The sequence below is a fragment of the Apodemus sylvaticus genome, chromosome 20, assembly GCF_947179515.1.
Source record: "Apodemus sylvaticus chromosome 20, mApoSyl1.1, whole genome shotgun sequence".
NCBI classification, from domain to species: Eukaryota; Metazoa; Chordata; class Mammalia; order Rodentia; family Muridae; genus Apodemus; species Apodemus sylvaticus.
Genome location: NC_067491.1, coordinates 16979766 through 16997853, shown reverse-complemented (window position 1 = coordinate 16997853; position 18088 = coordinate 16979766). Strand labels below are relative to the sequence as shown.

The following is an 18088-nucleotide window of genomic DNA, read 5'->3' as shown; positions in this document are numbered from 1 at the left end:
ATGCACATGCACTATGCATGGTGGTACATACCTGTAATGGCAGCCTTGAGAGGTAGAGGCAGGATAATCAGAAGTTCAAGCAAAGTCAGGTTGGGAAGGTGGCTCAGCAAGTAAAAGTACTTACTGCCAAGCTAAACAGCCTGAGTCCCATCCGCAGGACACCCATGGTACAAGAGGAGAATCGACTCTCACAGTGTACCCTTTGACCAGCACACTGCACCCCAATCACCACCCAGATAGATACATAGACAGACTGCCAGACAACTGCAATTTTCTTAAAGTAGTTGTTCAAGGTCATTCCCAGATGTATAGTGAGTTCAAAGCCAGTCTGACCTCATGAGACAGTCTCAAATGGGCAGAGGGCAAAAGTAGTACTGTACTCTCCTAGAACATGCATAAGAATAAAAAGGCACCTAACTTCCTTGTTTTCTACTATTTCTGTACAGACACACACAAACATATTACATAGGTCATTTGACATGTACTTCTATAGTGACCATTAAACGGTAAGGTGTAAGACCTGGGAGACGGTGCTCTTTTACCAAAGGATAAGATTACAGCGCTGCACTGCCCTGCCAGTGTGCCCAGACATTTGAAGATGACAGGAAGAAAAGAAGAGGAGGAGATGCTGGTGTAGTACCAGGGGAGGAAGCAGGAGCTCCTGAGGAAGAAACAGACAGTGGGGCAGTCAAGAACTCAGAGTAAGGAGATAAGACAGAGTGAAGGCGAAGGCAAACTAAACATGAGTGTCCGGCAGTGTGACCTCCAGATCAGAACGGCTGAACACTGGAAGACTGGAAAGGGCTTTTCCATCACTTAAAGGAAAAACTACATTGTAAAGTTTATGTCCAACTTTACTTTCAAAAAGAAATGCAATCTTGGGCTGGAGAGATGGCCCAATGGTTAAGAGCACTGACTGCTCTTCCAGAAGTCCTGAGTTCAATTCCCAGCAACCACATGGTGGCTCACAACCATCTGTAATGGGATCTGACGCCCTCTTCTGGAGTGTTTGAAGATAGCAACAGTGTACATATATATATATATATATATATATATATATATACACAAAATAAATCTTTAAAAAAAAAGATAAAAGTAATGAGAACAGTGAGGTGAGTCAGAAGGGTAGGAGCACTAGTGATCTAACAAGGACAGTGAACATTAATAATACCATTCTTTTGAAAAGCAATTTAACCAAATGTTCCAAATGTTGATATCTTTTCATCTAAAAAATAAAAATATACCTGAGAATATGGCCAAAAGTAACAGTTAAAAACATGAAGAAACTTTTATATCATCTATATTTTCTTTAAATTTTCCTGTAAGAGCAAAAACTCAAAATGACAAACTGTTTACAAAAATATTTAACATAGGCAAATCTCAGTGGTATTATATTTATCTAGCAGGTACAAAGGCTTGAGGTTCAACCCTTATAATGTAAAAAAGAAATTGCTATCTTCTTTTTTTTTTTTTTTTTTTTTTTTTTTTGGTTTTTTCGAGACAGGGTTTCTCTGTGTAGCCCTGGCTGTCCTGGAACTCACTCTGAACTCAGAAATTCGTCTGCCTCTGCCTCCCAAGTGCTGAGATTAAAGGCGTGCGCCACCACTGCCCGGTGCTATCTTCTTTTTTAATGCAGCAAACAAAACTAAGCACAGGCTATAATAAGTCAGATTTCTTAAACTGATTCTGCTCATGACCACTTTTTGTCCAAGAAATTTTATATATATAAAATCTCAGGTATGTTATATATATAAAGTAGGTATGAAAACCAGTTACTGATAATATATAACTTAAAAAACAATTTCTGGTATACCCATTTTACCATTTATTTAAAGCAAAAGCAAATTTGCATTCTAATGAGATGAATGTGCTTGTTTGGTTTTACATAAATAACTAAATTTTGGCTGAATAGTTCATGCAGGCAATGTAGAGTCTCATCAATGTTTTCCAGAGTTGACTGATATTTTAATTTTATAGTCATTAAAATGGAGAGCACATGAAGTCCTGAATCAAGGTGTGTTGCTGCTGTGGGCACAGCACATTAGAACCCCAATACCTTAGACCCAGGGGGCAAACGGCAAGAGGCCCAAGTCAGAGTACTGCAGATGCTGACTATGTGCAAAAACTGTCAGGCACAGCCTCCTCCTCCCAGGTGACCGTAACCCGGGGCTGCTCCACTTGAGAGAGCCTCACCAAGATTAGCTACCCGCCTGCTCACGCAATAAGCACTCTCCTCATTCAGAGGTATACCACTCCCAGGCCATCTGGGTGTGCACTGATGCACTGACTTCCCCCATTCTGGTGCCACCCACTCAGTGCTCCGCCCGCCCATGCCTGTCAAGTCTGTTCATTCCCTATGTTAGTCAAGTCCATCCCAGAGCTTTGCAGCCACTCCAAACAGCAGAGTGGCAGTGGAACACTCACTTCATTGCTGCTGTTGTGTATGTGGGGGCCGCTGTTTGATCTTTCAGTTTTTCTGGCGTAAATATATTTAGGCTATTTCAGAATTTGTTGGAAATTCTGTCCTACTCCCAAATCAAAATTCATTTAACTATTTTTAAAGGATTTATTTATTTTCATTTTATGTGCATGTTTTGCCTGCATGAACTGCATGTATGTGTGCCATGTATGTGTCTGGTACTCTTGAAGGCCCGGAGAGGGCATCAAATCCCTTGGAAGTGGAATTACAAATGACTCTTAGCTAGTGTGTGTGCTGGAAACTGAACCAGGGCCCTTTGCAAGGGCACCAGGCGTTCTTACCACCCAGCCATCTCTCCGGCCCACTTAACTTTTCTTTTGTCAATACAGCTTAAGTCAGCAACTTAGATTTTTTTTAATTTAAGCATTCTAACCCAATACAACCCAAAGATGTCCTAATTTGCTACATTCTGAAGAATGAAAGTAGGAAAGTGGTAAAGGCTGTATTCTGTAATGAGCTCATCATGTTTCCACGAGAGCAGAACCTTCTGTAGGCCTGCATAAGCCCTGCGGCGACAGCCATCCAGCAGTCAGCTACAAGCCCTGTGGCGCATGCTGCGGGCGGGTCCATGCAGCAGTCTGGAATCTGAGCCAAGGTGTTTTAGGGAACACTCACTGGCATTTCCTGGAACAATGGCACACACATTGTAAAGTGAACGTGTTCCATGGTCAGAGCAAGGCTGGCACCAAAGCTGCGCCCCTTCTCAAGGACACGTACTACCAGAAACACCTGGACTCATTACACCCTTGGTTCTGAATTAATTTTTGAATTCTGCGTATTCAGAAATCTTTCACAATTTCCACATCTTTTTCAAAATCCATAGTTATGCCATCTCATATGAAGTTATTCTGTTCAATATTACTTTTGCTTAAAATGACAGTTGACGAACTATCATTGGTTATGGGCTGGAGAGATGGCTCAGTGGTTAAGAGAACTAGCTGTTCTTCCAGAGTTCAATCCCAGCACCCACATGGTGGCTTACGATGATCTGTAAATGTAGTACCATGGGGTTTAAGACCCTCTTCTGCAGTGAAGATATATGTGTGGACAAAACACCCATATATGTAAATAAATAAATCTTAAAAGAAGTTGGGTTAAAAATGACATGCAATCACTAGTTAAAAAAGAAAAAAAAAATATCTCCAAGCCTGGAGTGTCCGGATGAGTAGCACAGCTCTCATCTGTCCATGGATTTTACCCCCAGGACCAAAGGGGGAAAAACCTACAAAATAATTATTTTATTCAGAATAGCAATATTTTGTCCATTTTGTAAACTTTGACTCTTCTCTGTCTGTATCTATTCCCATCCACTGTTACCTATGTCCTGACCAATTTTACCTGAGTTGGAGTACAATTCTCTCTGCCTCCAGAACACTTGGGTCCACTCCGAAGGCAGGACTGTCATGTTCCCCCACCACTAGTTTTTACAAGATATTCCATCCTTAGTTACTTCTCCTGTTGTAGCAATGGATGAGATACCCTAGCAAAAACGACTTAAGAAGCCGGGCGGTGGTGGTGCACGCCTGTAATCCCAGCACTTTGGGAGGCAGAGGCAGGCGGATTTCTGAGTTCGAGGCCAGCCTGGTCTACCGAGTGAGTTCCAGGTCAGCCAGGGCTATACAGAGAAACCCTGTCTCAAAAAAAAAAAAAAAAAACAAAAAACAAAAAACAAAAAACAAAAAACAAAAAACAAAACAAAAAACAAAAAAAAACCCACCACCACCACCAACTACAACAACAACAAAAAAAAAAAAAAAAAAAAAAAAAAAAACTGACTTAAGAGACAAAGGATTTATGTGTGCCAGAGCTGGACATTATAGTCCTAGAAAGCGGGGACTCACACCTCCAGAGCTGCAGACAACTGGTCATACTGTAACCACTGTCAAGAAGCAAAGGATGAGCCTCACTAACGTCCTCCTCCTCAGACAGAGGGGACCCTAGGCTGGGGATGAAGCACCCATAAAGAGCAGGCCATCCCACTTTATTTAATCTAATCAAAATAATTCACCACAGATAAACCCAATTCTAGATAGCTGACAATAGGAGTTAGCCACCACACTGCAGGAAACATTTAGAATTCCACCTCAACAAGTCTGGTGGCTTTGTCTACCTCAGGCCCTGAGGGGTTCAACAGACATAGTAACACTAAATGTCCTTACAAGTTCTGGGGCCAAATGTGTTCTTCTCTTTAGATGACATACCTACACCCCAAGTGCTCTATTCCTAATCTTCTAGGATTCTGAATAAAGACCACTTTTTCCAGAGACCCTTCCTTAACCCCTCCTTCCCGACCTAGGTGAGCAACAGCCCCACTGAACCTTCTTATGAGTCTTCCAAACAGGGAGGCAAATACCCACTAATACGTTTAATAGCCAACTGTTTCTCAAAATTTGTATTTAATTGTTCAGAGAGAGTGGAAGTGGCAGAGTATATACCACACAGGGCTACAGGCAGTCGTGAGCTCCCTGATACGGCGCTAGAAACCAAGCTCAGGTTCTCTGGAAGAACAGGACATGAGTGCTCTTAACCACTGAGCCATCTTTCCAGTCCCCAACCTTTTTTGTTAAAATATGTAAGATATGAGAGTCAAATTCACAAAACAGCATAAGACAAAATGGCAGTCCGTAGGTTGAACATATTTAACTCAAACTTTAATAAAAGGCTTCAATTTAAATCAAAGTATTAACTTTCAGATCACGCTTAACTGAATAGTTTTGAACCCCCAAGCTTATACTTAACACAATTCATTAAAAAAGAAAACAGACTGAAGATATAGGATTTTCTTACACATATATATAATTCAAATATATAAATGGCTCCTACAGCCAAGAGCTATAGTACGCTAGCGAGTGTTCCATCACAGCAATGACCCACATCTGCCTTAGCCACACACGGGAGACAGAGGTAGAAGGACTGCCCCAAGTTTAAGGCTAGCTTGGGCTACACAGTGCATTCCAGGCCAACCCAGATTACACACCCTGACTTAAAAATGTTTTAAATTTAAAAAAAAAAAATGCCAGGCAGAGTGCCACAGGCCTTTAATCCCAGCACTTGGGAAGCAGAGGCAGGAAGATGTCTTTGCATTTTAAACCAGTCTGGTCTACATAGTGATTTCCAGGACAGTCAGGGCTATGAAAAGAGTGTGAGTATTTTGCGTGCATTATGCATGCCTGCAATGCTTGATGCCCATGGGACTTAGGAAAGGCTATTAGATCCCTGAAGTTACACACACAGTTGTCAGCTACTGTGTAAGAGAGAGGGATCAAACCTGGGTCCTCTGCAAGAGCAACAAGTGCTCTTAACAGCTGTGCCAACTCTCCGTCCAACTATCCAAATCCTAAGGGCTTGCTTATCAACCAGAAAAAGAACTGAACTGATACTAGAAAATCTTCCTCATTAACTTCTGTACTCGCTTCAGATTTTCTTTGCTCTATAAAAGTTCTTTATGAAAAGAGCTAATCCCAGCACTTGGGAAGCAGAGGCAGGTGGATTTCTGAGTTCGAGGCCAGCCTGGTCTACAGAGTGAGTTCCAGGACTACACAGAGAAACCCTGTCTCTTTAAAAAAAAAAAAAAAGAAAGAAAGAAAGAAAGAAAGAAAGAAAGAAAGAAAGAAAGAAAGAAAGAAAAGAACTAAAGTTATGCAAGATAGCAGAAACTCCTTCCATATGAACCTGAAGTTCTCAACCATTATATACAATTGTGTCTATTATACAGATACACGCATTGTATCTACATTCACATATAAATATATATTATAATATATAATTACACTGGAATTACTACCTTTTAAGTAATTTGTTTTAGCCAGCAATCATGGATATGTTATGTGCACATTTAATAGAACAAGTATATAAACATTAACAGCAATTTCAAAAGCAACTGTAGCTGATGAAAAGAATCTCGCACATACTTGGGTTTGAATTCCACTGCTACCTTTTATAAACCCTATCTCTGAGTCTTAATTTTCAAAACTATAAAATAGTTACAACTGCCACAAAGATTAAAATAAAATCACTAAAGTCGGATAGGGTGGCTAATGCCCATAATCACCACCTGAGAGGTTGATGCAGAAGGATTGCCACAAGTTTTCTAGCCAGCTGGGACAGTATACAGAGTAGCAGGAGGAGAGAACCAATGTCTGTTATATGACCTGAAAACACACACACACACACACACACACACAGGCACACATACACAAGCATGTGTGCACAGTCAAAAAGAACTCAAGAGGAAGAACAAGAGAATTATGAATTCAAAGTGACCATGAGCTACATAGCAGAAGCCAGTTTGAAAACAGAACACCAAGTGAGCCTCAACTTAGAAAATGTTCTAAGGACTTGCAAGATGGCTCAGAAGGTAAAACCTGGCAACTTGAGTTTAATCCTTGTGACACATTATGAAAGGAGCTGTTCCCTAATTTTCTTGTGTGTGTGTGAGTATCACATATTCACAAATAACATAATTACTATTACAATGTACATACAAAGCCCTGGGTTGAATCCCTAGCTCCACCAATACAGAGAGATGGGGAGAGGGGAGGGGAAAATGTTCTCTTTCAGTTTCTCAGACAGAAATGGAGTCCAAGCTAGGGAGTGAAACAGGCCTATAACCCAAGCACATAGGGTACTGAGATACCAAGGAAAGAGTTCATTCGGGGAGTACAGCGCCTTCCAGGCCAGGCATATGTATGGCCCTAGGCTCAATCCCAAGTAACTAACACACACACACACACACACACACACACACACAGAGAGAGAGAGAGAGAGAGAGAGAGAGAGAAACAAAAAAAATCAGTTCTTACTAAACTCTAATATAAAGCAAGTCATCAACAAGATCAATTTTAGCTGAAAGTATTTCATACACTGTTTACATACATAGAAGTCACAAAATGTAAAATCCTTGCTAATTTAAGAAAATATATGGGCTATCTCCCTACATTTTTTTAGAGTACTCTTCCAACTCATTTGCCACTGGGAATGCTTGGTAGAAAAAACTCAACATTATTAAAATATATGAATTACATATGATTTTTTTTGAGTTTTCCATAAACAATCATATACAGGAAAAGGCTACACCAGCACCATCTTTACTATCTAAGACAGTGAAACCTCAAGGCACTTGGGTTGCTTCAACTTAATGTCAACATTTTGTTCTAGGTATCCTACTACAAACTCAAAGATTTCTATAGATCACCCAACTTTTTTAATTACTCAAACTAAATCACTCAAAGAAAACTAATGTTAACATCTTAAGTCAGTAGCCTATAGTAAGTTTGTGCCTTAAAGCCCCGTGCCCTCCCCCCTCCCCTAAGAGAACAAGGACATGGTAAGCTGTTCATCTAGACAACTGATTTCCATAAGCATCTATTAATAGCTGCTCTGTGTCCAAGGGGGACTTCATGGCTCTACTTGCATGGCCCACCATGCACAGGGTTTCACGCCCCCATCCCTTCGACTAGGGCCCATTCTGATTACTAGTAATTTATTAGCACAGGATTTATTTGCTACCATGAATAAAAAGGTTCTCACTCACTTCAGCTCTTTCCTGCCTGAGGAGAAAGGAGAGCCAGTTTCTGCTATTCCACTATGTCAAAGTGAGCCTTAAAGCAGCACCCCGGCAACGTCCGCACCCCGGCAGCAGCATGCGCACCCGGGCAGTCCACCACTTCTCGCCTTAACCACCTGCAGGTGGGTGGTCGGCACTGCTCCCTTGCAAGCACCACAAGTCCTAACTAGGAGAGGGCCAGGATTATGCTCCACAGTTTTCAGAATCATCGTGGGCTCCTCCAGGGGACTCTGATGCTAACATGAATGTGCACAAATATATAAGATGAACAGTCTTCTCCAACTTCTCAAATGTTCTCCAAGCCAAGACTTTCGGTTTTCACTGAACCATCATCTTTTCAAAGGGAGTAGAGAGACCAACAGAGCACTGCCAACTCTTATTCTGCCAAGAACTCACTCACCCCTCCCTCCAATCCATCCATCCGTCTGTCTGTCCTGCCAGGAATGGTGGCTCACTCCTGTAAAATAAGCAACTGAGAGATGAGGCAGAGTCACATATTTCAGGACAATCCTGGCCAGTAGAGGGTTCAAGACCAACCTATACTACATAAGGGACTACCTGAAATACAAAAACAAAAAAGCCTACTATACGATCATTGTATTTCATCAAAGAACTAAAGTGTTTCCTTCAAAATTAGAAAATGATAAGCTGGTCAATGGTGGCACACGCCTGTAATCCCAGCACTCGGGAGGCAGAGGCAGGCGGATTTCTGAGTTCGGATTTCTGAGTTCGAGGCCAGCCTGATCTACAGAGTGAGGTCCAGGACAGCCAGGGCTACACAGAGAAATCCTGTCTCAGAAAAAAAAAAAAAAAAGAAGAAGAAGAAGAAGAAGAAGAAGACAATAATTAAAAAAAAAAAAGATTATTTATTTGTTTGTTTTTTGTTTTTCTGCCTCTGCCTCCCAAGTGCTGGGATTACAGGTGTGTGCCACCACGCCCACCCAAGGATTACCTTTCAAATTCAATAAATTTATTCTTAAAAAGCAGACTACATTTCTCCTCTCACGCAGCAAGTGGCAACAGTGTGACAGACTTGCATGGCACTCTTGCACACATCAGCTTAGAACCACAGATGGATCTGCGAGGCCCCAAGAGGAAAGCAGCAGAGTACTAACTAAAAACAGCTATTAACCTCTCCAATTGTGAGGAGTGGAAGCCTAGAGGAAGTCGTGGGACTCCCAAAATCACAGATCAAGCAAGAATTTTAACAGATTTGTAGATCCCAGAGTTGGCTCGCAACCATCAAGCTATACTGTTCCGGCAGCATAAAGCCCCACTTTGATCTAGCCACTCTGGAGCCCATGACAACCACGGCACTTCCCAGACAGCTGCTGCGAGTGAGAGGTAGATCCTTGGCCATCACTCAGACCAAAGCTAAATGGAACTCCTGACCTTTGCCTCATTAATACCAAGCTCAGTGAAACTAAACCAACCACCCCAGACAAAGCACGCTGCCCCCCTTCCCCAGGCACACTGCTGTAGGACTCTTTGACATCTCCTAGTACCTGTGATGCAGTGAAAACCATATTCTTGAAAAGCTAAAGATGTTAATTCTTTTTTTAAAAAAGATTTATTTATTGTTATATGTAAGTACACTGTAGCTGTCTTCAGACACAGCAGAAGAGGGTATCAGATCTCATTACAAATGGTTGTGAGCCACCATGTGGTTGCTGGGATTTGAACTCAGGGCCTTTGGAAGAGTAGCCAGTGCTCTTAACTGCTGAGCCATTTCTCTAGTCCCAGATGTTAATTCCTTAGAAAATAAATGCTTCTACAGTAACTCTGACTAAAAACAAACTTGTCTTTAAAAAGTGAAAACCCTGAGCCTCATTCTGCAAACTATTACAATCTTTTACATATTAAAATACAATTTCTTTCTATTTAACTATCCAAAAAGCAAAAGACATGAAAACCCACAGATTCATAGCTCTTAAAAATTTTTTAAGTAAAATATAATCTTCACATATATGACAGATATGAGTATCTTATTTTTTCATTCCTCTATGGTAATCAGAGTATTTGAATAAAATTATTTATGTTAATCAAAAGTACTTCTACTGGACTGGAAACAGAGTTTGGTGGCACATCACCAAACTGAAGTGCCTCAAGTCTTGGGCTTGACTCCCACGTCATAAAAAGGATATTATAAAAGAGCCAGAGGGGAAAAATATATAAATACCATTTTACAAAAAGCAATAGTAACTATATTAACAGTCACTGTAGCCGGGCAGTGGTGGTACACACCTTTAATCCCAGCACTTGGGAGGCAGAGGCAGGCAGATTCTGAGTTCAAAGCCAGCCTGGTCTACAGAGTGAGTTCCAGGACAGCCAGGACTATACAGAGAAACCCTGTCCCGAAAGAAAAAAAAAAGTCTCTGTAATGAGGGGCACACATATCTTTGAATTAATATTGAAATAAAAATGAAATCAATACACACAAAAGAATAAACAAAACACATACCACAATCACCTCTGACTCCTCACACAGCACTCACTAGACAAATGTCCAAAGCCCTCCAAAGGAGCCTGAGCTCCCTGGAGACCAAACAATGATACACAGGCTTGCCAGAAAAGTCAAGAAATTTCTATTTCTTCATTTTGTTGTTAGTTGTTAGAGGTAAGGGGGTCTGCAAGGAGGGTGTGTGTGTGTGTGTGATGGGAACCAGTTTCACACAGCCTTCAGTGCTTCAACTCCAGTGTAGCTGAGGATGACCTTGAGACCCTTCTGCCTCCCCTTCTTAAGTGCGGGAGTTATAGGTACACCTGGCATGAGATGCTGGGGATCTAACTCTCAGCCCAGGGTCTCGGGCATGCTGGGTAAAAATTCTACTAGTTAAACTACATTCCCACCCTGCCTCCAATAAATTTTTTTTAAAGATTTATTTATTATTATATGTAAGTACACTGTAGCTGTCTTTAGATATACCAGAAGAGGGCATCAGATCCCATTACAGATGGTTGTGAGCCACCATGTGGCTGCTGGGATTTGAACTCAGGAGCTTTGGAAGAGTAGTCAGTGCTGTTAACCGATCCCCATTGGGTTTTTTTTAATCAGATTTATTGTTTGTTTGTTTATACACACACACACACAAACACACACACAGAGAGAGAGAGAGAGAGAGAGGAGATTGTGTGTGTGTGTGTGTGTGTGTGTGTGTGCTCGCTCGATGAGACGGTGAGTCACTGTGGCCGGCATGTGGAGGTCAGAGAACACCTTGCAAAGCTGGTGCTCTCCTTCTACTTTGGGTCATGAGACATGTCGACCGCATCTTTACCTGCTGAGTCATCTCAACAGCCCCTCAACAGGAATTTTAATGAACAGATTTCTTTCTCCTCCATCTGAATTTATAGTTCAAGGAAACAACCCAGATTACCAGATTCCTTATCGACTGCACACGACAGTCGACTTACTGTTTCTCTTCGTTGTAAGCAGATGCTTTTAAATGCCGGCTTGGTTCTGTGGCTGCGGTTTTGATTTTTCTTTTCCCTCTACTCACCCCCTTGGCACTTTCATCTCTTTACACAGATTCAACTAGTATATCTATCTGAATAATCTATTTGTATTCTCTCTGTATATAAAATAGTTCTGACCTCTCTCTTGAACTGAAAACCTACATTGCCAAAAGTTTCTAAATAGTTTCTGTGTGTAAGTATATTAAATAAAAGTAAATAAATAAATAAATAAAACAACAAAAACCCCTCCGCATGCCTGGCCTGACAGCACACATTGGTAATCACAGCTTCTCTGCACATTAGGGCGAACTGTGAGTTTAAGGCTACCCGATCTTAAAAAAATGAAACCTAATTGTGCAACTCCTTGCTCATATTCCTAGTTACTGGCCCAGCTGTCGACATCCACAGTTAGAGCACGCAGCGTCCCACCCCTGCCTCCTGTCCGGCTCTCCTGTGCGGCTCTCCTGTGCGGCTCTCCTGTGCGGCCCTCCTGTGCGGCCCTCCTGTCCGGCCCTCCTGTCCGGCTCTCCTGTGCGGCCGGCTGGGCCCTGGCTCTTGCTGCACCAGCTCCACTCAGTGTGCACTGATACTCACTCAGTCGTGTATTAATAGCTCGCTATAATAAATCATTCTGCACACTAAACTATTGCAAGGTACATACTTCTTGTTTTCTTCAAAATGCTGAGCTTCTAAATATAGCATCTAAACATGCTCCACAATCCAGCCTTGACTTAAATTGCAAACTTCATCTCTAATTCCAAAATAAACCATCCAGGTCATCTGGGACACTAACTTTTCTCCACATCATGAGCTTTCTCATCTCCAAAACTGTCGTTCTCTTAATTTGAAAGGCCTTCCTTATCCACAAATCCTACCTCCCGAATCTGTTTTAAAAGACTTTAACCTTCAGTCACCAACTAACTTAAGACCGCCAGTTTAAGAGCAGGGTATGGTGGTGTCTGTAACCCCAATCAGAGGAAGGAGGTTGAGACAGCAGATCATAAGTTCAAGGTCAACCCTTGGCCTACTTGAGATATAGGAGGCCCTGTCTCATAAACTACATTCAATAAAAAGAAGCTTATTGCGGGTGGTGGTGGAGCACGCCTGTAATCCCAGCACTCTGGGAGGCAGAGGCAGGCGGATTTCTGAGTTCAAGGCCAGCCTGGTTTACAGAGTGAGTTCCAGGACAGCCAGGGCTATACAGAGAAACCCTGTCTTGAAAAAAAAACCAAAATCCAAAAAAAAAAAAAAAAAAGAAGAAGCTTATTGGGAAGCAGCACCATGAAGTAGAAATACCAGCTTTCCGACAAGGCAGATCTGGTTTCAAATACAGACACTTCTTCTATCCACGTAATTCTAGGGGGCAGTTCCTGGACATGTTTGAGATGACGGTATCCTGACTATTCAGTGAGATGCCTACACAGAGAGACCCCTGTCTCAAAAGAAAAAAGCTTCTATGTTGTTGAGAAAACATGACTATAACAGAACTAAGCACCTACCCTCACAAGTGTTACTATGTCTCTATGCTGTGACACAAGACTTACATTATAACAAACACTTTCTTTTGTACAGGTACAATCTTTAGACAAACCCATCTACATAGTTAAGTCTGTAGATCCACTTTTTGTTTTCAGAGTCATTTGTTGTGAACAGGATTGGTCTGACTACTAGCTTACTGTCATCTTGCCTGTGACTCCTTTGCAGCCACATGCATGCATGCATGCCACCGCATCCAGACAGATATTTACACTGTAAACTTCTGTACAAATATCTTACATCCCTACTAGATCCAAATTCCAAAGACCAGCCTCAGCTCTGCGACTCAGAGTGCCAGCCTAGCACAGCGTGCTTCATGAAGCACTCAACACCTCTCTCCAGGTCCCAACTCAGAGGAGGCTTGGTATTCCTAGACAGTACAATTCAATTCTTCACGATTTCAACATACCTTGGAAAATTATCAAAACATGAATCTGAAGTTCTAATGGCTTTGTGTCTTTGTTTTTCCCTACATGGTTCACTAAAAGAGTCTTACGAATAGAAAATGCTCAGTGTCATTTGAATTGACTTGAGCAATAGTTAAAAGCTAAAATGCCCGAAAGTATCTGGTTTTCACCAATTTCCTTTTTTTACTTTTATAACTCCCACAGTTTTTTTTCCTTCAAAACACACTATATCCAGAGTACAAATACACAATCAAATCTAACTTGACTCATTTTCCAGACTTTAATTCAACATCCCAATCTTGGGCTCTGAACAACTGAGCATTTCAAATACTAAGAGGCTACCTACCGCACCGTCCCGAGTCTAAACACTGTGCATGCAACTTATCTTCACTGGCATTTTCCCACGGGCTTAAAAAAATGCACTCCCTTTGTTTGTTTAATATCAACAACTTGACACAGATTTGGGGGCTGGAGAGACTGTTCACCAGCAAGCATGAGGCCCTGAATTGGCATGTCCAGCACCTACATAAAAACTAGATGCTGGGGCGTGTGCCGATAACCACTAGACCTGGACTGGGGACAAAGAGCAAACACAGGAGGGTCCCTGGGGCTTGCTGGCCAGGTGGTCCAACCACAAGTACAAGCTCTCAACTCAGGAGACTGTCTCAAAATGATCGTGATCATGATCATAATCACAGTAGTCTGGGAAGAACACCCAATGTGAAACTCTGGCATTACACACACACACAGAAAAAAACATTTTTTAATGAAATAAATTTCTTTTGCATAAGACAGTTTATGGGACTTGTCAATTCAGATCATTCCCCCTCCTTCCTGATAATATCTTCCCTTCCAGTATTGGAATAAGAGGGATGAGTACAAGACAGAAAGACAAAAAGACAGACAGAAAGACAAAAACAAAACAGAATAATCCTCACATAGCATAATAAGAAGTGCAGATAATGTCACTGGTTTCATGAAGATGATTTGTGTATACTTGACACCACAACAACGTCATTTGCAACAAATAAACTATCCGATTATAATTTAAAACTGAATTAAATTGGAAAATAGCTCCATTATTTCCCACAAACCTTTCACTGGTAGTTTATCACTTAAACTCCGTTTACTAACAGTGCCTACAAGATTCTCTTCTCTAGGAAAGTCTCAGTTGATTAGAGCTAAACACTTCATAAGCTTAAATCAACAAACACCTCTGTCCAGCTGTGGGAACCTCCACGTTGCAACAGCTGGACTACACAAAGAACGGCTGAGGAGAAACTGAGGACAATTTTTTTTTTTTTTAGCTCAAGAAATGACAGTTTCAAGTATGAAAGTAAACAAACTGGGGTAGAAAAGGATACCATTCTCCAGCCTTTTGCAGTCAACTTGTGCAATGTCCCGACTGAAGGCTTACAACTGTGACTTCGGATGAGCACAGGAATTCGGAAGGCTGATTAGAGAATAGCGTCATCTTTTTTTTTTTACGTCAGCAAGAACACGGGGGAAACTCATCTGAATCTACGATTCTCCTCAAATCTTTGTTTTTAAGAAGTAACCCCCAACAGTTTCATCTTTCAAGTTTGCAAAGACCCTTCGTGGGATGATACTGCCTCAGTGACGGAACCTATGCAGGCGTCCAGACCCAGTTAAGTTTCGAGCCGAGTCCAAATCGAACCCCGGCGACCCTGACGCAGGTCTAGATGAAAAAGCACGAGATCGCCAGCATCCACACAGGGAGCGCCCCACCCTCGGACTGAGACTACACCCCTGGGACACAGGATAATTACTGAGACGGGAAGGGGGGACAGACCCAAGAAGCGACGAAAGTCGGGCACTGATGTCCGGTGCAGTGTGGCTGTCCCGATCCCCAGCGCCCGGGTGCACAGACCCCACAGCGGAGGCACCGAGTCCACTTGCCCGAGCAAAGAGGGGGTCGCAGCGCGGACGGCCCGGCCCCGCTCCAGAGTCCCCCTCTGCGGCCGCGGCTCCGGGGACCCTCTCCTGCTGCGCCCCGCCCACTTCGCGGCCCCGCAACGCGCCTCTTCCCGGCCCGCGGGCCGAGCGCGCTCCGCCGCGGCCGACGACCCCCTTCCCGGACCCCGACAGCTGAACCTGCAGCGGACAGCCCGGTCCGAGGCTCGCCCGCCCGGCGCAGGCCCCGCTCGGCTTCCCCGGCGACTCACCGTCGGCGCAAAGGCGCTGCGAGGGCGCGGGGTGGCGGCCGCGGAGCTCCTCACTCTCTCCGCGACCCGACCCCCTACTCGGAGCCGACGGAGTCTCCGCGCCTGTGTCTACCAGGCCTCTCTCCAGCCCGAACCCTAGACAAGCACTTCCGGGGGAGCGGGGGAGGGCAGGGTTTTGGCACCGGAACTGCTCCCAGGCTGGAGCTGCCAGCCCTCCCGGGAGGGGCGGGGCCTCCGCGCCCGGCGCCAGCGGACCCGCCTCCGGGCTCCTTGCTAACCCCTGTGGTCCCGCAGGCCCTAGGCTACCGGGGCACCCCTTATTTTAAAGGCTGTTAGGATCGTTCCCTTCCAGCTACTTAATTCTACAGAGGCTCGGATAATGTAATTTAGCTGAGCCCAGTGCATTCACCCGGCTGGCGGACCGGCCAGCGATGTTATCCTTACTCGCTTCTGTCCCGCTTGAAAACGCAGTTGACATTTATGGAAGGAAGGCTTGATAGACCGTGCATTCACTCCGCGCTTCGGCGGCGGCGTTAACTCTTTTAATAACCTTCAAACTCCTGGAGATTGGTGCTTTTATTCTCCATGTCTTACAGGGAAGGAAACCGGTCAGGTATCAAACTTTACCACATATGCTGGCTCTTAGTTTTATTTTAATTTGTGGTATGCGTCTTGGTTTGCCTCAAACAAGACTTCTCAAATTATTCAAAGACGGGAGCCAAACTGTATTTCCCTATATCGGCCATCCTTTGCACTTTAAACAAAGGTTGAAATGATGAGCTCTGCAATCTTAGTGCCTGGATACTTTACATTTCACCCTGGTGTGTGTGTGTGTGTGTGTGTGTGTGTGTGTGTGTGGTGTTCATCTCTGGACTGTGTACGTTAAAAATAATATAATGCATGGTAAACATTTCAGAGTACCCAGGACTGAGTAAGTCCACACAATTCTTATACCTAACCAGTAACTAGACAACAAGACCTGGGCACTTTTGAAACTCTGACCAAAGATAGTATGTCTCAGACATACAGTCAGATGTCAGGCAAGGAAGAGAGACGATCTTAAAAGATTTCCTCTGCCACAAAAATTAAGAAACGCATCAAATATTGAAGGCAGGTTTTTGATCTGAAGCGAAACCTCACAAAGAAAAGGGCTCACGCCTGGTGAGGTATTTTGTTTCGGTATTTCCAGCAGTCTAAAAAGGCTGAGGCAGGGAGATTCTGGGGAGTTTCTGGCCAGCCTAAGCTTTACAGTAAGTTTCCAGACAAAGGAGGACAGGACTATGAAGCAAGACTCCAGTCCAAAAAGAAGGGGTGGGGGGAGGAAAGAAAAAACGAAGAAAAAGAGTTTCTTAGCATGCATAGTCTCTGTTAAATGCTACAGGGAAGAATTTTAAGATATTCTGTTTTGAGAAAGGCAGAGTAAAAGAAAACCCCTCATTACAAATTTAAGATGCAAACAGTCCCATCACTATTACTGTAAAGTACTGCCTTGTGTTTTGTGTAATTGCGGAAATGTTTGTAAATACTTGCAGAATTCTCAAGTTCAAGCAGCCTTTCATGCCTCCTAGTAGACTGAAGCAAAAAAAGAAAAGAAAAGAAAAAAGGAAAAAAAAAGTGCCTGCACAAACAAAACTTAGGCTGTTTCCAGCCTTTTACCCCCAATCCCAGGCACGGGCATGCATGCTCGCGTGGACACACACACACACACACACACCAGAGACCTAGTGAGAGGAACCCTCAATCACAGCCTGTCATATAAGTGGTGAGTGGTGTAGCCTGGATTTAAGAGTGAATCTGTTTTCTCAGATGCTTTTCACCACGCTGCCGCCAGCAGGTCTCCGAGCTTGAGAGTGCCTCGCAATCACCTGGAGGGCTTGTTAAACAAATTGCTGGGCCCCATCCCCAACCTCTCACTTACCCAGGGTAGTGCTTCTCAAGGTGTGTCCCCGGGTCTGGCAGCTCAGCATCACCTGGGAATTTATGAAAGATGCAAATTACCAGGCCCCGCCCAGACCTTGTAAAGCTGTAACTCTAGGATTAGACAGTTAAGAGTCCCTCCTCCTCCGCAACCCGGGCATCTGATAAGAAGTTAAAGAACTGCAGCATTCTAGGAGCCTATCTTTTGCATATTCTTTGCTTACTTGTGGTAAATCTGGGCTTTGCGATTGTTGTTCTTGTTGGGAGGAGAGAGGAGGGTTAGTTTTGTAGTGCTGCAGATTCAAGTTTGTCTCTAAACCCTTTGGAAGCCAGTGCCACCAAGCTACACGCCTAGTCAGAAAAAAAGAAAGAAAGAAAAAAAAGAAAGAAAGGGGGAAAGGTTTCCCAGTTAACTAAATGACTTTTTGGAACATTTTTATTCATCTCAGGAGATAAAAATGGGCAAAATGAGTTTTAATGGGGGAATTCTTTTTGATTTGTACTGAAACTGAACCAGATAATTCTGAGGTGAGGGTGGAGGGGG

At 43.2% G+C, this 18088-nt stretch overlaps 1 protein-coding gene across 2 annotated transcripts in view; it reads right to left on the bottom strand.

Moving 5' to 3' along the window:
- The window catches only part of Frs2 (fibroblast growth factor receptor substrate 2), a 75772-nt gene extending 59989 nt beyond the window's left edge, over positions 1-15783 (bottom strand). For both annotated transcript variants that reach the window (XM_052165128.1, XM_052165129.1), the window contains exon 1: positions 15628-15783. The gene's annotated coding sequence lies outside the window, so the exon portion shown is untranslated. The remainder of the gene's footprint in view (positions 1-15627) is intronic.
- Positions 15784-18088: the final 2305 nt, after the last annotated feature.